Source organism: Dermochelys coriacea, chromosome 1 (genome assembly GCF_009764565.3).
Source record: "Dermochelys coriacea isolate rDerCor1 chromosome 1, rDerCor1.pri.v4, whole genome shotgun sequence".
NCBI classification, from domain to species: Eukaryota; Metazoa; Chordata; order Testudines; family Dermochelyidae; genus Dermochelys; species Dermochelys coriacea.
The window spans coordinates 152,529,329-152,546,835 of NC_050068.2; positions in this window are offsets into that span (position 1 = coordinate 152,529,329).

Sequence of the window (17,507 nt, forward strand, 5' to 3'; positions counted from 1 at the left end):
GTTCAGCATACAGCAGGATCTTGCCTTGATCTTGCACCATTGTTTTGTTGTTGACACCAATGGGAGAAGGATCAATCCCAAAGAGTTTCAAGTGCTCCTCCCAGCCTGGATCCCCATAGCATTTATTGATCAGTTTTCCATTTTTCCCCCTAATTTTTTCACTCTTAAGCGTTTCTGTAGCCCTCGTATAAGCAGTATCTGAGCATTTCACATTCTTTACTGTCTTTATCCTCATACCACTCTGTGAGGCAGGACAGTGCTGTTATCCTCATTTTACAGGTATAGGGAACTGAGGCACAGAGAGACCAAGTGACCCGCCCTGCCTCACACAGGAGATATGGGGCAGAGCAAGTCCCAGACTAGTGCCCTAACACTAGACTTCCTTCTTCCCCTTAATTTAGATTTTCAGATAGAAAAAAATAAGCAGCTTGTAGACCCAAAACTGTTTTACTGTGGACCAGATTCTCAGCTGGTGTAAATCACAGCCATGACATTGATTTAAGTGGTGCTACCATTTATACTCGCTGAGTATCTGGCCCCACCGTTTTTAAATTAAAATCATAATCAAAAGCAGTGTGAGAAAATAAATGTTCTCTGTTTAAATGGAATACTTGCCATTGGCAGAGGCATTAATCATAATGTTATTTATTTGTTCATTGCTTAGTACAGCCAATGTGCTCTGTGCTGTACAACAAAAATAAAATTAGTCCCTGCCCAGAGGAATTCACAGACGTGTAGAAGACTGGCTCCAATGGGAAATCCGAAATTATTCATTACCATAACCTTTATTTTTTTTAATTTGACTAGGAAAGATATGGGGAACAATATGATCTTAATGTAAGCATATTCTTATCTTTTCCAAACATGGGTTTCCAGGAGACTTTTTTGCTCAAAGTCTAGCACCACGCTTGTAAATCATTAAAAAGGGTTGTCAGTAATTTTGCCTGTTGCATTTTGAGGTGCTTTATTCAAATTAGGGCCTAGGTATTTAATTGTTCCCCTCAGGCCCTCCTGGGTGTTTCTATTCTGTAAGATTGTTTGTTGGCAAAACACAAGAATGAGCAGACGCAATATTTGTGAATATACAGTTTGATCTCCAGTTACATATTGTTTGTTGCTAGATAGTAGAATTATGAAGTCTGAGATAGCACCACTAATGAGCACCCCATTCATGGTGGCTTATTTGAATGCTGCAGTCCTGTTAGTCAGATGATGTAAAAGTTGTTCATTTTATAAAGATCTTAGGGCAGAGAGTCCCCAAATTGTGGGCGGAGGAACATTTGTGTGTGTGTGTGTGTGTGTGTGTGTGTGTGTGTGACAGGACAGCGCCCCCCCAGGGTGCAGGGAGGGATCATCACCCAGTTCCACTCTGTCCCTTGACCAGCTCTGATCCCAGCCAAAGCTCCAATCTATCCCCTTCTCTGACTCCAGTCCAGCTCCAGCCCCAGCTGGACCTCCACTCCACCCCTTGCTCTGTCCCCAACCCAACTCCACCCTCACTCCCTCTCCACCCCCAGGCCAGCTCTGCCTCTAGCCCCAGCTCCTCCCCCAGTCCCAGTTCTTCCCCCAGCTCCACCTTCAGCCCAAGGTCTTTTGCTGAGCCAATTGTGCCATACTGGAGAGGGGTGCGGACAGATGCCATTACTGGTGAGGGGGACGCGACAGGAAAGGTTTGAGCACCACTGTCTTAGGGCCAAACTCTGCCCTCAGTTACAGACACTGAGCTCCTAGGAGTTGCTCACATGCCCATGTCCCCGAGAAGAACTTAGTCCTTGTATTTTAATATAGGTCATGTTTGTAAGCAGTCCCAGCCCTAGGTGTTGCACGGCTCTGTGCAAAATAACCCATCAAGCTTCCTTCATATAACTGTGACCATTCCCACTCTGTGTTCTCACGATGACTCTGGCTGTCACCCATCTGGCTGGGAACATACTGCAGTGAGGTTTTGCAAATTCAGGTGACTTCCCCCCACCCCTCAAACACTCTGAGGCCAAGGGGGAGCAGGAGAAGAAGTTGTTACACAGGTAAAGTAGGGAGCCCTAAGGAGAGCAGTTAGGGAATGAGTCACTACCATGATCTGCTGACACTGAAGTCTGATCGGATGGTGGATGGCACTCTGGCTGACAACCAGGAGGAGAACATGTCTGCTGTTAAGCTTCATAAATTATCAATAATCCCTTTGTTACTGTGGGTTGCATAGGCCTAAATCTGTCAATGCTTGTATGCCTCTGACATCCTGACTAAGAATTACAGCCCTTTGGCTACATCATAGCTGTGCATAATAGGACCATTGTTTTACTGGCTGGCAATGAGATTTTGGCCATGTGGCACATGCACAAGCTTGTTTGTTAGAATTATACCAGGGCTGGGCCCTAGTAGATCGTGAAGGAGCTACCAATATCTTTGGCTGGGTATGGTCATGGTGAGGGACTTGATTCTGCCAACGTCATAGGCTTAATGGGGGCACCTGCAGTAGTTTTTAATCTAGCTTCTGTTCTTTTGGCAGTCTGATGCATCCTGAGATGAATGTTGTTTGATCTAAATGGTCCACTAATCCGCGGTCCCCCGGACAGCTTCCTTGGGAGCTTCCAAAAGGGCAAGAGCTTCTGGTTTCTACTTCCCTTACCCCAGAAACCTCTCTTCATAGCTATTAACCTTCCAGTAGAGGAGGGATTAAAAATGCCTTCCAGTCTAAAGTCCTTGCTGCTCCAGAGCTGGGGCTGGGGCTAGGTTAGTGTTATGCAGTACTGAGTATTCCACATCCACCCCCCATTTCCCTCCCTTAGACACTTCCGGGCCCTACTGTCTATATGTGATCCAGTAGCGTAGTAACATCGATCGGCTGTCATTGGATGATTTTAGGATGTACTGAGTTTCAAAATAAAACCAAACATAAATAAGGCCTGGTACCATCTGCATTACTGGCATTCTTAATACTATGTGTGTTGTGTCCTGAATGCTTTCCCTTTCCCTTTTGCAAACTTTTGCTTGTGGGTTTTTTGTTTTTTTTTAAGTGAAGCAGCTAGTATGGAGGGTGGTGTTCGTTCATTGCCGCATGGTTATAGAAAAGGCGCCAGACCTCTGCAATAAATTATTTCCCTGAGACATTAAATATCCAGACAACTGCCTGTCAAGGACTCTCCCTGAACAGATGGAAGCGGCAAAGCATAGATCTGTGGGGTCTGAATCTCATGCCACACAAAAAGAACACTTTCATGTTATAGCAAACCACTGTGCAGGGTCTGAAATTAATTCCTTTGGATCGGGGGAATCAATTTTGGTCAAATTGCTTTCAGTCAAATGACTAATGGTTTTGTAAAAAAATCTCATTGTCAGTCTTTAGGAGAGATGTTGATCTGGATAAGCTGCCCTGAGCTTCCCCTCCCTCCCTTGCCACTCATGGCATGAGAAAGCTCTTCAGAAAATATCCCAAGTCACGTATTATAATGTTATCATGTGCTTGCATATCATTCACAGACCTAACCAATTTGATTGTAAATTGTCCATAAATCTCCAACTAAATATAATCTGGGCTTCCTTTTATTTTATGGTTTTCTTCCTCTGTACTTGTTCACACAGTCAAACCCATATTTTCTTTCATAAATCATGGGATTTTCATCATGGTAAGGGTTATATGTTGGATGTGAGGTGGACAAAACTACTATGTTTTTTCTCTTATAAAATGGGGGGAGGGGTCTTGCTTGTTTGTTTGTTTTTGTTTTTTCCTTGCAAATCCCAAATATGAGCTGGTTTCAATCTGCATCCCTTTATCGGAATCCCCAAAATCTGATGGAGGGTTAGGTAAAATGTTTCTATTTTGGACTGTTGTATTCTGGATAAACAATTCTTTGATTTCCCTTAGATTGTGGTGAATGTTATTTGCTCTTTGTGTGCAGGTGTTCTATTAGATCCAGAGGAATTCACTTTGGATAATGGGGAGGGGAATATGTGAGAGCTCAGTAGACTATTCAGTAATTCCCCAGAAAAAATTCTGAAGCGTATTCAGGTGATAAACACCATCTGTGTAGGGGAGAAAAATCTGTGGCTGTTTTTGGTTAATATGTCTTGTGTGGTATGCATGTGCATGTGCTATTTGCACCTCTTTCTTCAAGGCAGAGTGAATCAGCTCCATTTTCTGAATTCAGAGTCTTTTTGTTCAAAATCAAGAGATTTTATGAATTTACAGATGGCTGAAGTGTCCAATGCGTTATTTCGAGGTCTTTCCGTGGGTCAGCATAGAGCGGCTATTTGCTAGCTGTGCCTGTCTGCTGTTCTTACTGCCTTTTTTTGTTGACTAAAATGTTTCACTTTAAAACTTTCTGCACAATGTGTTGCTTTGGCTCATTGTAAGGATTTGCATGATCCTGTAAATAGTTTTACACATCGATACTGATTTCACAATTGATAAAGTTCTTTTTCGGGACATCTTTATATTGCCTCCTCAGTCTGCCTCTTGACTTTTCCCTAATGTACATTTTCTTTAGTAACTTGGTGTCTTCCAGATAGGACATGTCTGATCCTGCAAGCTGTGTTTAATATGCATTGCTTCAGTGCTAGTTGTGCATTCTCTTTGCCAAGCATAATTATTTCAGATTTCATCTGATATGCATAACAAACTGAAGGTACCATGGATGAAATTTGCCAGTATCTTGATGTGCCAATGGCAACTTCTGTGTTTCACTGCCAGATAGTAATGTGGAAATTTGGAGCCCGGTTCTCCATTGTCTTGTGCCTTGTGCAGTAATTTACACCTGTGCAGAGATGGTGTAAAAAATGAATGTCTTGGACTGTAGCAGCATTTGCACAGCTGCAAATGACTATAGAAGAAGCAAATCAATGGAGAATCAGGTCCTTGATCTTTTGTGTGATGTGATATATGGATTCCAGTTGCAATCAACATTCTATAGAGCATGTTACATGTCTTTATAACTCAAGAAATGATTTCTTTGTCTTTAAGGACAATTTCTTCCAAGGTAACATTACTATGGACTGCTACAGATTATTTGGTGCATATGTTTGTATGATTTTCCAAATGTTAGGGAAACCACTCTAATTTTCCCTTGAAAAGTTTTATTGTCATCACTGACTTGAGTGACGTTCATCGTTTTAGATGATGTCTCCATGGTGCTGTTTAGGAAATTGCTCCCTTCAGTAATTAGGAGAAGGTGGATTCTGCAAACTGAAATGCCATTTTTTTTGCCTGTGTGGGTAAACTCTCTTTGAACTGATATATAGGGTTTACATTATCAAAGATCTAAAATGTCTGGAGATAACATTTTTATCTCAAAATTTTCTATGTTATGAACCTATCTTAATACTTTCTATGTGATAAATGTATTATCTCCATGCTCTTATTTATCAGGCTGTCTGAATCTTAACATCTAGCAGTGTGTTGCAACAGTTGTTCAGGATTTTTATTTCTTAAAATTCAGAGTAGGCCGTGGTGAGGAGTGGATTTTTTTCATGATTTTGAGGTGTCTATGTAACCCACAACTTGTGGAAACTAGCAGAGCCATGACAAAGTTGTCTTGTGTAAAGTAATTTATGCTATGCTTTCCTGAATCCATCCTCATCAGAGTCTCTAATAGTCTCTTCTAGGGCAAATCACTGAGCCATTACTCCATCCTCATTCTCCTTGACATCTCTGCTGATTTTATTGGGTCAGTCATCCACTCCTTGAAATCATATCCTCCCTCACCATCCATAATCTTAACTCTTCCTGGCTTTCTTCTTACTTTTCTGGTAATTCTTTTCATAGGCCTTCATTTTCTCCTCTCTCTCACTCTCCGTAGGAATTCCATAGGGAACTGCTTTGCCCCCCTCCTCTTCTCACTCTCTACATGTTCTTGTTCTTTTCCTCCCTCAAACCCCTCCTCAAGAGCAATTTTTCCAATGACTCCCACAAGAAGCCAGATGACCAATGATGAGTTGGCTGTGCAGCATTTGGGGAGAGCTGATTTTATCTAAATGATTAAAACACACACACATGCATGCAGAAACAATCTGTACCTGCTGATAGTGGGGGGGGGCGCAGAGTGAGGGCAGCTGGCTTCAGCAGTATTACTGAGCATGCTCAGTCTTTGTGAGCATGCTCAGTATAAGCCAAGCAGTAAACCGGGGGGGAAGGGGGTAGGCACATGACCCTGCATGTCCCCCCCGACATGTGTCACCTCATACCAAAAAAAGTCTTCGCAAAAGCATTATGCTCAATTGCTTGGTGTGTGTGTATATAGGTGTATAATACATGTGTCACTTCAGATGGAAGAGACTGCAACCTCTTCCTTTTCCTCTGTATTGGTTTTAGATGTGAATGTTGTGGGGTGTGAAATAATGAGCTTCCTTGTACTTAATTACATTTTGGTTCTTTTAAAATGTAGTGCATGTAATAAGAAACTGGTAGTCGCATTGTCCTGGAGCTGTGCACATTTCCTCCACCTGAGGTTGCCACCTCTACAGGATTGGCCTGGAGTCTCCAGGAATTAAAGATTAATCTTTAATTAAAGATTATGTCATGTGATGAAATCTCCAGGAATACATCCAACCAAAATTGGCAACCCTACCTCCAGCGTACCTCAGCTTTGGTTTGCACCTGCCGCTGCTCCAGTTCTAGGCCTGTCCCTGAGATAGATTGCCAGTCATGACAGATTGTACCGTGGTTCTGGGATGTAGATAAATGTCAGCTGGGGACTAGGTCAAATGCAGCAAACTCGCAATTAAAACAGTTTAATGTAAGTAAAGAGCACTGGCACAGCATCATGGGTGAGCGCTGTTCGAAAGTGCAGCCAGCAGGCATTTTCAGTGCACAAGTGGGGGGCTGGTACAGGGATAGGCCCCAGATGAGGCTGGGAGAGTTACTGAAGGATGCGCTCTGTACATGTATGAAGAGATCAATGAGTGTGTGTGAGGGGGTTGGGGAGGGGGAAAGGGATCTTCGTATACATGCTATGTATGTGCAAAATATTATTAAACATTGGGAAACTATCAGCTGCAGAACTCTCTGTGATTACTGAGGTAAGTGGAACCCCTTGCTGCCTAGCTCAGCCTATCTCCGACAATGGGCACTAACAAACTGGGCTTGTGGAATTTACCAGAAATCTACTAGTGGAGGCCTAGAACTGGGGCTCTACTTGGAAGTAGATTCAAAAGAAAATGGTTGGGGTGGGAGCTCCTTAGTGACACCTAGGATCAATTCCCCAGCGAGAAACCTTAGACCCTCTACCACCCTGTGAGAAGGGGTGTTCTACCAGCATGCTGTCTCTAGACCCACCTTAGAGGTGTCCAGCCCTGGTATCAGCTTCTAGTCTGCAGGTGTATTGTAAATCTGAAGCTCTGCCTCCCCCCCCACCCTGTCACACACTTAGTAACTGAAAGGAAGAAGGAGAGACAAGGTGGGCGAGGCAATATCTTTTACTGGACCAACTTCTGTTGGTGAGAGAGACAAGCTTTTGAACTGACTCAGAGCTCTTCTTCAGGTCAAGAAGAAGGAGGCTTCATTCTGGCCACAGGTAGGGAGGATGCTAGTGGAGGCCTAGCACTAGGACCCTCACAAAATGTTCAGGTCAGTGCTAGCTGTCTTTGGGCCAAAGGCTGTTCAACCTGATGGCAATACTTGGCATTTGTAAAGGGCTTTCCATCCATGCCTCTCGTGGAACTTTGCAAAGGTAAATAAGCATCATTATCCCCATTTTGTGGAGCAAGAAAACTGAAGCCGGGCAACGTGACTCGCTTGCAGACACAGGGAGTCAGAGGCAGAGCTAGGAAATAGAGCTCTGGGCTGCTCTCTCTAGCTGGTGTGTCTTAACCCCTGGGGTGTGTGTGAGAGAACAAGTCGGAGGGAAACTGGTGGTGACAGTAGGCAGGTAACTTTGGGGTTGTGAAAGCAGCCCAGAAGAACTAGAGGAAAAAGATCAACACTGAATGCACAGCCCCACTCCCTCATGCATTGTATCAAAAGGCAGATGCTGGCTTGTGCAAGGCTTTTAGGCCACTTGCAAACAACCTTAAAAATCCTGACTGCACTACTGTAACCAGGTCACTTCCTCCAGCTGTAACTGTAGTGTAGCTGGACCCTTACACTCAGCATGGTCAGAACTAGCTGTGTCTCGGACTTTAGCCTAGATTGTTTACACAGCGCTCTGACATTCACTTCTAAAGGCGTTTTGCAGTTTGTGCGTGTTCCTCTGCAGCTGCTTTGGTGAAGAGAGAGCTCCTCAGATGAAGCAAAATTATCTAAATACTAATAAAATCTACTGGCGGATAGAGGGACTAGAAATGGGAAAAGCCCACAATCCAGGTAATTAAGCTGTAAGACCCTCCAGGGATGGGCTGTCATCAAGTCATCTGATGTGTGATGAAGACCAAAGCAGAGCCAGATGCTTTGTCTCTCAGTCCCTCCTCCACTCCCCAGAATGTTCTTATTCTCCTAGAAAGTCTGTATATGGAAGGTTGGGGGGAAAAGGCTGATAAAAATAAAATCCTAAAGGATAAATCTTGTAATGCAGAGCACTGAACAGCTGGTAGTTTAAGGCACCAAACAACAGTTTAGTGATTAACGTACCTCTTTAAAATGCTGAATGATGCAATACAATAAAATATGACTTGTATGGTGTATGGTCTCTTTCACACCTACTGTCGCACAGTGCTCTCTAGGGTTAAAAAAGGTGACAGAGTTAAATAATATGTAATAGCAGAAGGAGTGAAGAATTGAGAGATGGGCAAGAGACCAAAATATCAGCTGCTTAGGAGCTCTCTCGCAATCCATTTAATTTTATTGAAAGGAAATAGCCTTCGTATTTTCCCTGATTTGTACGTATTGATGTCTTTTGCCTTGTGTGCCCTTTCCCTCTCCTTCCATCCCACACAAGCATTTGTCTTCGGCTGCTGTCGGTGACACTCCCTGGTGGCATCAATGTGCTGCTGAGACTATATTACCCTGGATGGCGGCCAGTTCTCTCTCTCTCATGATTATATGTTGCCTCAGGTGCATGGTTGGCCTGGTACCATCACCAAAGGGTATACTGCTGCCCCTGTGTCCTATTGCCTGATACAGCAAAGTCCAGCAACCTACTGTATTTGCATAAAGAAAAGGAGTACTTGTGGCACCTTAGAGACTAACAAATTTATTTAAGCATAAGCTTTCGTGAGCTACAGCTCACAGACTAACCGGCTGCTACTCTGAAACCTGTATTTGCATAGGCAATCTGTGACCACTCTGGAGATGCTGAGAAATGGAGCTCAGGCCTGCTTCATGTATAGCTGTGACTGATGCCTTCAGAAAAGCATGTGTGGTGTGGGAAAGGGAGAGACGGGGAGAGAAGAAGGGGAAATCAGGCCTATAATTATATTGGTTAGGGGGGGAATTGCTGTAGTGACAGGCATGTGTGATCAGATTCATCCGTGCTGAAACACCTTTTGAGTCAATGACATTACATCAAGGTTTAATCTGGCCTAGGAAAACGGGGAGCCGTGTAGCTGTTCCCAGTTTAGTTGTCAAATTCATGACAAAGCAACTGCTTGGGGAGCACATTTTGGGAATATTCTGACTGTTTCTTGAAACCTTCAAATCCGTGGCATTGAGATCTCCTGAAATCCTGTCTCTGCCTGCCTGCTTTTCATGGGGTAATACTAAAGTAGTTAGTTAGCAGCTAAAGCCACTCTTACTCCATTTAGCATTTCAGAATTGCAAATGGCTGTTTCAAGGGCTGCTTTTTTTTCACACAATGACATTGTTCATTTTCCCAAGTACTTTAATTTTGGAATTCTCTCTTGCAGACAGTAAAATGTGGCAATTAGCTGGTGGAGAGAGGCGGGGAAATGCCATTTTTAGGCCTTGTCTACACTACAAAACAGTGAATGCATACACACTGCAATGCGACTTTTGGCAGCAAAAATGCCCTATTTTGGCGACAAAATAAAACCACCCCAAGGAGAGGAGATACATAAGACTTTTTGCACAAAATTTTTGTCAACAAAGCGCCAGTGCAGATACGACGCTTGATTTTATCACTTTAATTGGCCCCCAGGAGGTGTCCCACAATGCCCATCCTGACCACTCTGGTCAGCAGTTTGAACTTCACTGCCCTGCAGCCAGATAACCCCTCCCCCTTAGAAGCCCCAGGAATTTTTGATATTCCATTCCCTGTTGGCTCGGCATGGAGAGGTCTCATTGCATCTTCCCAGGTGACCATGGCGGCTTATCACAGCAAACGCTCTTCTGCTTGGACCACTGTGGAGCTCTGGATCTGCTCAGTATATGGGATGAGGAGGCTGTGCAGTCCCAGCTGCGATTGAGCTGTATGAATTTTGATACCTACGGGCAGATTTCTCGAGGCTTGTGCGAAAAGGGCTATGATCAGGACATGCTGCAGTGCAGAGCAAAGATAAAGGAACTGAGGCAGGCGTACCACAAGGGGAGTGAGGCAAATCATTGCTCTGGTGCTTCACCTGAGACCTGCTGGTTCTATAAGGAGCTGGACTCTATTCTTGGTGACAACCCCACCTCCACCTCCAAGAGCCCTGTGGATACTTCTGAGGGAACAGAGGCAGTGGAAAGAGGACCTAACCCAGAGGATGAAGTCATTGATGAAAAGATAGATTTAGATGAGAATGTGGAGTTCCCGATGGGGTCGCCCGGTGGGGCAGGCAGCCAGGAACTGTTCACCACTCCGGAGGTGTTTAGCTAGTCTCAGCAGTTGCTCTCCAGCGATCAAGAAGCAGGAGAGGAGACGCCTGGTAAGTGGCTCTGGTTTGTGTAGTGCGGAGGTGGGTTCAAGCATAGAAATGTGGAATGCTGGCTGTGTTTCTGTGAGTTGCACATTTCCCTGTGCTGCTAATCGGTATGGCGGAATGGTGTTGATGCATGCTGAGATCTCATGGGAATTCTCCAGAGAGATCTCCAGGACATCTCCAAGCAATGCATTGTGGGACACTGATGCAGTCCCAAGATGCACTGTGATCCGCTCCGCCTTCCCACAAGACCTAGTGACAGAAGCTGTCGAGCTGGACTGTGGGATAGGTAACACAGTGCATTGCTCACACTGTCAATGATAGTGCCACAACTGTGGACACACTCTGCTGACAGAGGGACCGAGTGTGAACATGCAATACTGGTTTTTATTATAGCGCTTTTTGATCGTTGACATAACTTTTGTCGACAAAACTCTATAGACAAGGCCTTAAAGTAATCCAAGAAAAGTCCTGATATTTCTCATAGGAAGGCAAATATCCTGATAAACAAAATACTCTTAACACCCATTGGATTATATGGTGTTCACAGCATTAAAAGGTGTAAATCTCAAGTCCCACTGATTTCAGTGGAGATACTCAGTTCCCTATCTGTAAAATGGGGCTTTACACCCTCATGAGATCAGAATCTGGCCCTGACACTTATTTGCAAAGAGATTTTATTAAGTAACATCATGATGTGAAATTTCCCTGAACTTTATGTGTTCAGCCTAAAAATCTTGGCCAGTCTCACCCTGTCCAGAGCAAAGCATCTGATACTACAGCTCTGCATTTGAAAAGGCACCTTGTGCTTTTCAAAACCGATTGGTGGCTGCATTTTCCCCCCTAACCAATCTTTAATATGGATCTAATTCTTACTACATTGCAGTGCAGTGAAATCACTTTAGGTAATTTAAGGAGACTGGCAACCCCTTCAAGCATGATAAATCTTTGATTGCTTCCCCCAAAGCTCTAATGAATCTGCATAGACTGAGTGTAATGGAGAATTGTTATATCTGGAGTGGTTCTGAGCTTAGGTGCAGTTTGCCATCATGACCAGGTGTTAGCTGGGGAATGACATGGTTGAGTTCCAGTCTGATGAAGCAGGTGCTGTTTCGCCCTCTAGGTAGAGGAAAGACAGTGGGTGGAATGAGAGGGGAAGGAGGAGGAAAAGATCACAAAAGATTAAAGGCTGCAATTTCTTTGGGATTCTTTTACCCTTATAAAAAACACCCTAGTGTATTCAACAGTAATAATCCAAACTATGGCTATAACATTGCAGTGAGCTGTATTGTTTTGGACCACTACTCTCAGCATACCACAGCATTTGTATAAGGACAAACAGATTAGATGTATTCATGTTTTGTTTTTCAGTTACAGACACTGTTTCTCAAGCAGCAAAATTCAGATCCAGATCTTGAAAATCCCCAAAGTCCAGGAGTATTTGGCTGCCCTCTCTGTCTATTAACAGAAAAGGAAAGCATTTCACCTCCTCAGGAAGACTACCGAATCCTGAAAACTTAAATAAATTCTTTATCACGTGCATATGTGTGGCCGATTGAGAGGTTGCCGCAAAGGTGGGGCATTTCAATGATTGGGGTTGGCAGGAAACGGTGCTTATCTCTTTAAGAAATGGAAATGAAGTCTAATTAGCATATACTGGTAGCAGTTAGCATATAAGTCCCATTCTGGGACTTGGAGGAAGGGAAAGGACCAAGCAGCAACTTAACAGGATTTTGTTAGACAAAATTAGCTACCATTGAACAGTCATAAAAATATCTAAATTATTAGTAGCTCTGACTCTTAGTGTTAATACTACATGAACACAATAATATCTAGCTGCTCTGTATCATGCCCACTCACCAGTAGAACAAGCCATGGTACAAATGTAATCTATCTGATGTGTATTGTTATACTACAGAAAGCAAAATTTGGCACGTTTTATGGAAATATTAATTGAAAAGCGTAAACATTCTTAAACGGACTTTGGAGAATGATTTTTGCTAATGGTAGATGAGTTACCAAAATGGACCACATTTGAGTAAAAACAGTCATGCGTTCATTTAAAAAAAAATCATTTGTGTGGGCATTTCTTGAACTTTACACTCTTTGTTAATTCAGAATGAAATAGAAAAACCTAGAGTTCAGTATTGCCAGCCATAAACATTCAAAATCAATGAATCTCAGGCCCCTCGATGGCTTAAAAAAATGTGCTTTTTGTTATTTGAGGGATTTTTTGCCTTTTGCTTCTTGAGCCTTTAGGGGTCACATTTGCAAGCTTTTCTTCACAACCATGAGGGCTAGAAACATACTTTTAAAAAAAGAAAGAAAGAAAGATGATATTCTTATGTGCTAAAATGATTCCAAGAGCTAGGTCTTTAAGAAAAACATCAAATATCACTAGATTTGCATAAAATCATAAGTGTTGGCAACGCTGAAACTACCACTTCTTTAAAAAACGTAGCTTTGAATTTTTTGCACACCTCTGATGTGTACTGCAAAAAAAACTTGGATCTGTTACTGTTCCTTCTCTAAAATATATTCTCTGCACATGTGGTTATGTGGAATCAACTTAATACTTCTGCAGAGCATGCAGAGGGCCCAACTCTCCCCTCTGCATCTATATGGAGCCAGATCAGTCAGGTTTGGGGTTGAGTGGTGTGGAAGTGGGTTTGCAAGGCTGTGTACTGTTTCTTTAAATCAGTAGCAGGCAATCTGGCAGGATAGACCAGGGGTAGTTTATAGCCGAAAGTCTACAATGATTAGTGAATCCCAGAAAAAGAGAGATGAGAGAAGCTCTAGATACGATACTGTTTTCCTTATTCTAATGAAGTTCCTTGCTCTGTTTTGGAAGAAAGAAACTGTTTCTGTGATTCTTTGTGATTGCCAAGTTTCAGAGTAGCAGCCATGTTAGTCTGTATTCGCAAAAAGAAAATGAGGACTTGTGGCACCTTAGAGACTAACAAATTTATTTGAGCATAAGCTTTCATGAGCTACAGCTCACTTCATCGGTTAGGATGCATCCGATGAAGTGAGCTGTAGCTCACGAAAGCTTATGCTCAAATAAATTTGTTAGTCTCTAAGGTGCCACAAGTACTCCTTTTCTTTTTGTGATTGCCACATTCCATTCCCCTAATCCTCCAGACACCCCTCCACAGGTAACTAGTCGGAGGTCACACACTTTATTGTTCCTGTAGGCTGAGCACAATGCAAACAACCAGGGTGTCCTTGCATCCCTCCATTCGCCCCATAATCTCCCTGTGCTCTCCTTCCATCTCGCTCTATTTCAAGGACTCCCTGAAACTTCCCCAATCTCTCTATTGCCAGGGGTTCTGTGTGTCACCCCATAATCCCCTTCTTCCATATCACTGCCTCTGGGTGCACCTGCATCTCCTTCTTCCCTGCTTACCAGGGGCTGTGTTCTCCCCATTTGCCCATCCTCTCATATCAGTGTCTCCCTATTTTTCCTCCACACCAGCAGCTCTGTGTGCCCCACTATTCCCCCTCTCCAGTCCCACATTTCTGTGTTCCCCCACTTCCACAATACTAGGTTCCCCCAATCCTTCCCCTCCCACACACACACTAAGGGTTCTATGTACCCCACCATTCCCCCTCCTCCTTTCTTCCAGGACCGCCATTTTCACTCCTGTGGCTGTGGGGCTCCTGGGGCTCTGTGTGAGCTCACTCCCTTCTTTTCCTCCCTGCTCTCTCCATGCCCAGATCTCTCAAACTCCCTCCTTGTCAGGGATTCTGAGTGCCTCATTCCCTCTCCCCCATTCCCCCCATACCAGGGGCTCCCATTCTACCCTCCTCCCCAAGTCAGGGACTCTGTGTGTGTCTATATTTCCCCTTCCCCCCATTTCCCCCTCCTCCCACATCAGGGTCCCCAATCTCCACATACACACCCAGACATTCTGTGTTCTCTGCATTCCTCCACCCATACCAAGTTCCTCCATTCTACCCCCATGCCCAATCCCATTCCATTCCCCCAGTCTCCTTCCCCCATCATTCTTCATCTTTCTTCCTGGGAGATAAGTCATTCAGGATGCCCATGTGTTAAACTTTATAGGGAGGATGAACAGCGATGAGATATGGGTATTGTCATGCTGGCAAGTGTTAATGGTGTCATCAGTCAGTTGTTTGGTCGATAGACAGTTGCACAGATGCTTGTGACTGTGCTAAAGAGCTGGTAGGGCAGCATCTGTTCCCCATTTTCCCCCTTTTCAGTTTCCAATTTCCCCCCAGATCAATAGGGTTTTGGCCCCTCATGCCTAGAATGTTCTCTGAAATTTCTGAATTGATCAGAGGTGATGTTCAAAAATTATTGCGTTACAGACAGGCACACAGAGGAATGCCATTGGTGGATGAACTTGCGCTGAGCTCAAGGGGTTGACTGTGGGGTTGGGCGATGGCTAATGTCCCTGGCTACAGCCCCCTCATCCGTAGGCAAAATAAGCAGGGTAAAGCAATTGTGAAATGATCAGTACCATCCTATGCAGGTGGTGCTTCTGGATGGTGACATTTTATGTCTGAGGGTGGGTTTGAGGCAGGAGTGCCAGAAGCTCCCCAGAAGTGGAGGGGCCACCAGTGCCAGAATTGTGGCCCCGCCCCTACTTCCCCCTTCTCCCGAGGCCCCACCCTTGCACTTCCTCTTCCCCCTGAGGCCCCGTCCCCCTCTTGCTCCTCTCCACCCCGTTCCACTTCTCCGCCACACCCCCATCGCTCACCCGTAAGGCAGGTAAAAAGTGGGAGGCCTAAATGATGTGTTTATTATATTACCTACTGAGGTACCTTTAAACAAGTGAAGAGCTGTGTCTCTGGGTGATGGCATAATTGTGGATATTGACTTGACACTAGCAAATAAGGTTAAAAAAAAAAAGATTAAAAACTCATTTAAAGTTGCTGGTGTAGACCATCCAACCCTCCCATTTTGGAGTAGGATTTGGAACACCTTCTATATTTCATCCATTTGATATGTTCAGGGCATGGTGAGTCTCTCTGAGATGTTGACTGCGCTCCCTGATGAGGAGCCCAATTTACATATTCTCAATTTAATCTAAAGTAGGTGCTAATTGATTACTGCTGAATGTCAGCACACTCTGATCATCTGTTCAAGATGTTCTGGAAAAAAAACCCTGAGCTGCATGTGAGAAAGGGATTTTGCATTCTGCATGCTGAGAACAGAATATTTACACACACACACTCCCGCCCCCCCATATTATATAAAGGTTTTAATTAGCTAAGCCTGAGGTTCTTGGGTGAGTGCTGCTTCCTTGTGTCCTTCTAAGGCAACTGAGACTGGCTGTGTTGTCCTAGCTATCTGTCCCAAGTGTCCATCTCATTTGGCCTTTCTCAGTTTAGAGATCACGGGACAAATTCTTCTCTGATGTAACTGATGTGGTGTTACATCAGGGATGTGTTTGCCTCCCCCATCCACTTTCATATGTTGACCCCGAAGATTTCCCCAGCAGTCCCTATGTTGACTTTCAAGGCTTGGTACAAGACCAGAGAGGAAGGATAGTTTTGTGTTCAAGACACTTGCCTGGGACTCAGGAGTTCTGGTTTAATTCCCCACAGATTTGGGAGGCTGTGTGGTCTAGTGAAGGGAGCACTGGAGTGAGATTCGGGACACTTGGGTTTCAGTCCTAGCTTTGCCACTGACCAGCTGTATAACCATGGGCAAGTCACTTCACCTCTCTGTTTCCCTTCCTAACCTTTGTCTGTCTCTTCTAGTTGGATTATAACTCTTTGATGCAGGGACTGTCTCTTACTATATGTTTGTACAGTGTTTCTTGCAATGTGGCGCTGATTTCAGTTGGCACTATATTGGAGCTAGTTTAATACGAATAAGCAAACCTTTCTATTCGGGTCATAACAAGTTTGACCATTTTGGGGCCCCTCACTCCCCATCCCAGGCACCGTACAGATGTTTTGGACTATTTTCTTTTGCTTGGGTTTTCTTTATTAGCTGGTTTCTCTGGGCACTGAGCCCAGCTTTAATTCGTTTACGATTGTTACAGCATGCCAGTTACTGTACCTGGAGTTGAGCACTCAACAATTATTTAAATAAGTATTTAAGCTCTATATGATGAATAAATCACCAGCACCACTACCAAAAATAAACAAAGCTAAGCCAGATATAGCAGGGAAGTGCTCTCTCATTATTCTTTCTTGTGGCTGGCTACTGTTAAGCATAACATTTCTGCTTCTTTGGGTCATGGTAGGATTAATCAGCCACACTGTGGTGAGGCCATTTTTTTTTCTGGATCTCGCTTGGCATGCAGAGCTATTTCCCTGTAGAAGCAGATTTCGATTGAAGTCCCATCATGCAAAAGGCTTTTTGTAATGTTTGCTCTCCCAATGTGGTTTGCACCAACATCCTTCCCTCCAGCTTTTCCAACTTAGCACTCACTGCATGCTCTGTATCGATTTGGGAGGCTGCAGGGGGGACAGTGGGGCAGATGCGGCAAGCCTAGCTCAACTAGTGCTGTGCAGAAACAGTTGATTTTTCTTTTGGGCAGTTAATACATGTAGATCCCCACTAAATTTTCCAGCTCCTGTTATATGTCTTTGATACATGGAAAGCATTTGGTGGTTGGGTCCAGGAACTAGGCACTGTAGGGTGGAAATTATTAAAGAGATCCATCTTATGACAAAATGCCGGCTTCCAAGAAATCCCTTGACCTGCTTACTTAATGCTCCAGTAAAGGAGCTACATTTTAAAAAGGACGTCAATTTAATTTCTTTTTTATTGTTAGCAGCTACACTTTGCCTTGCCCATTATT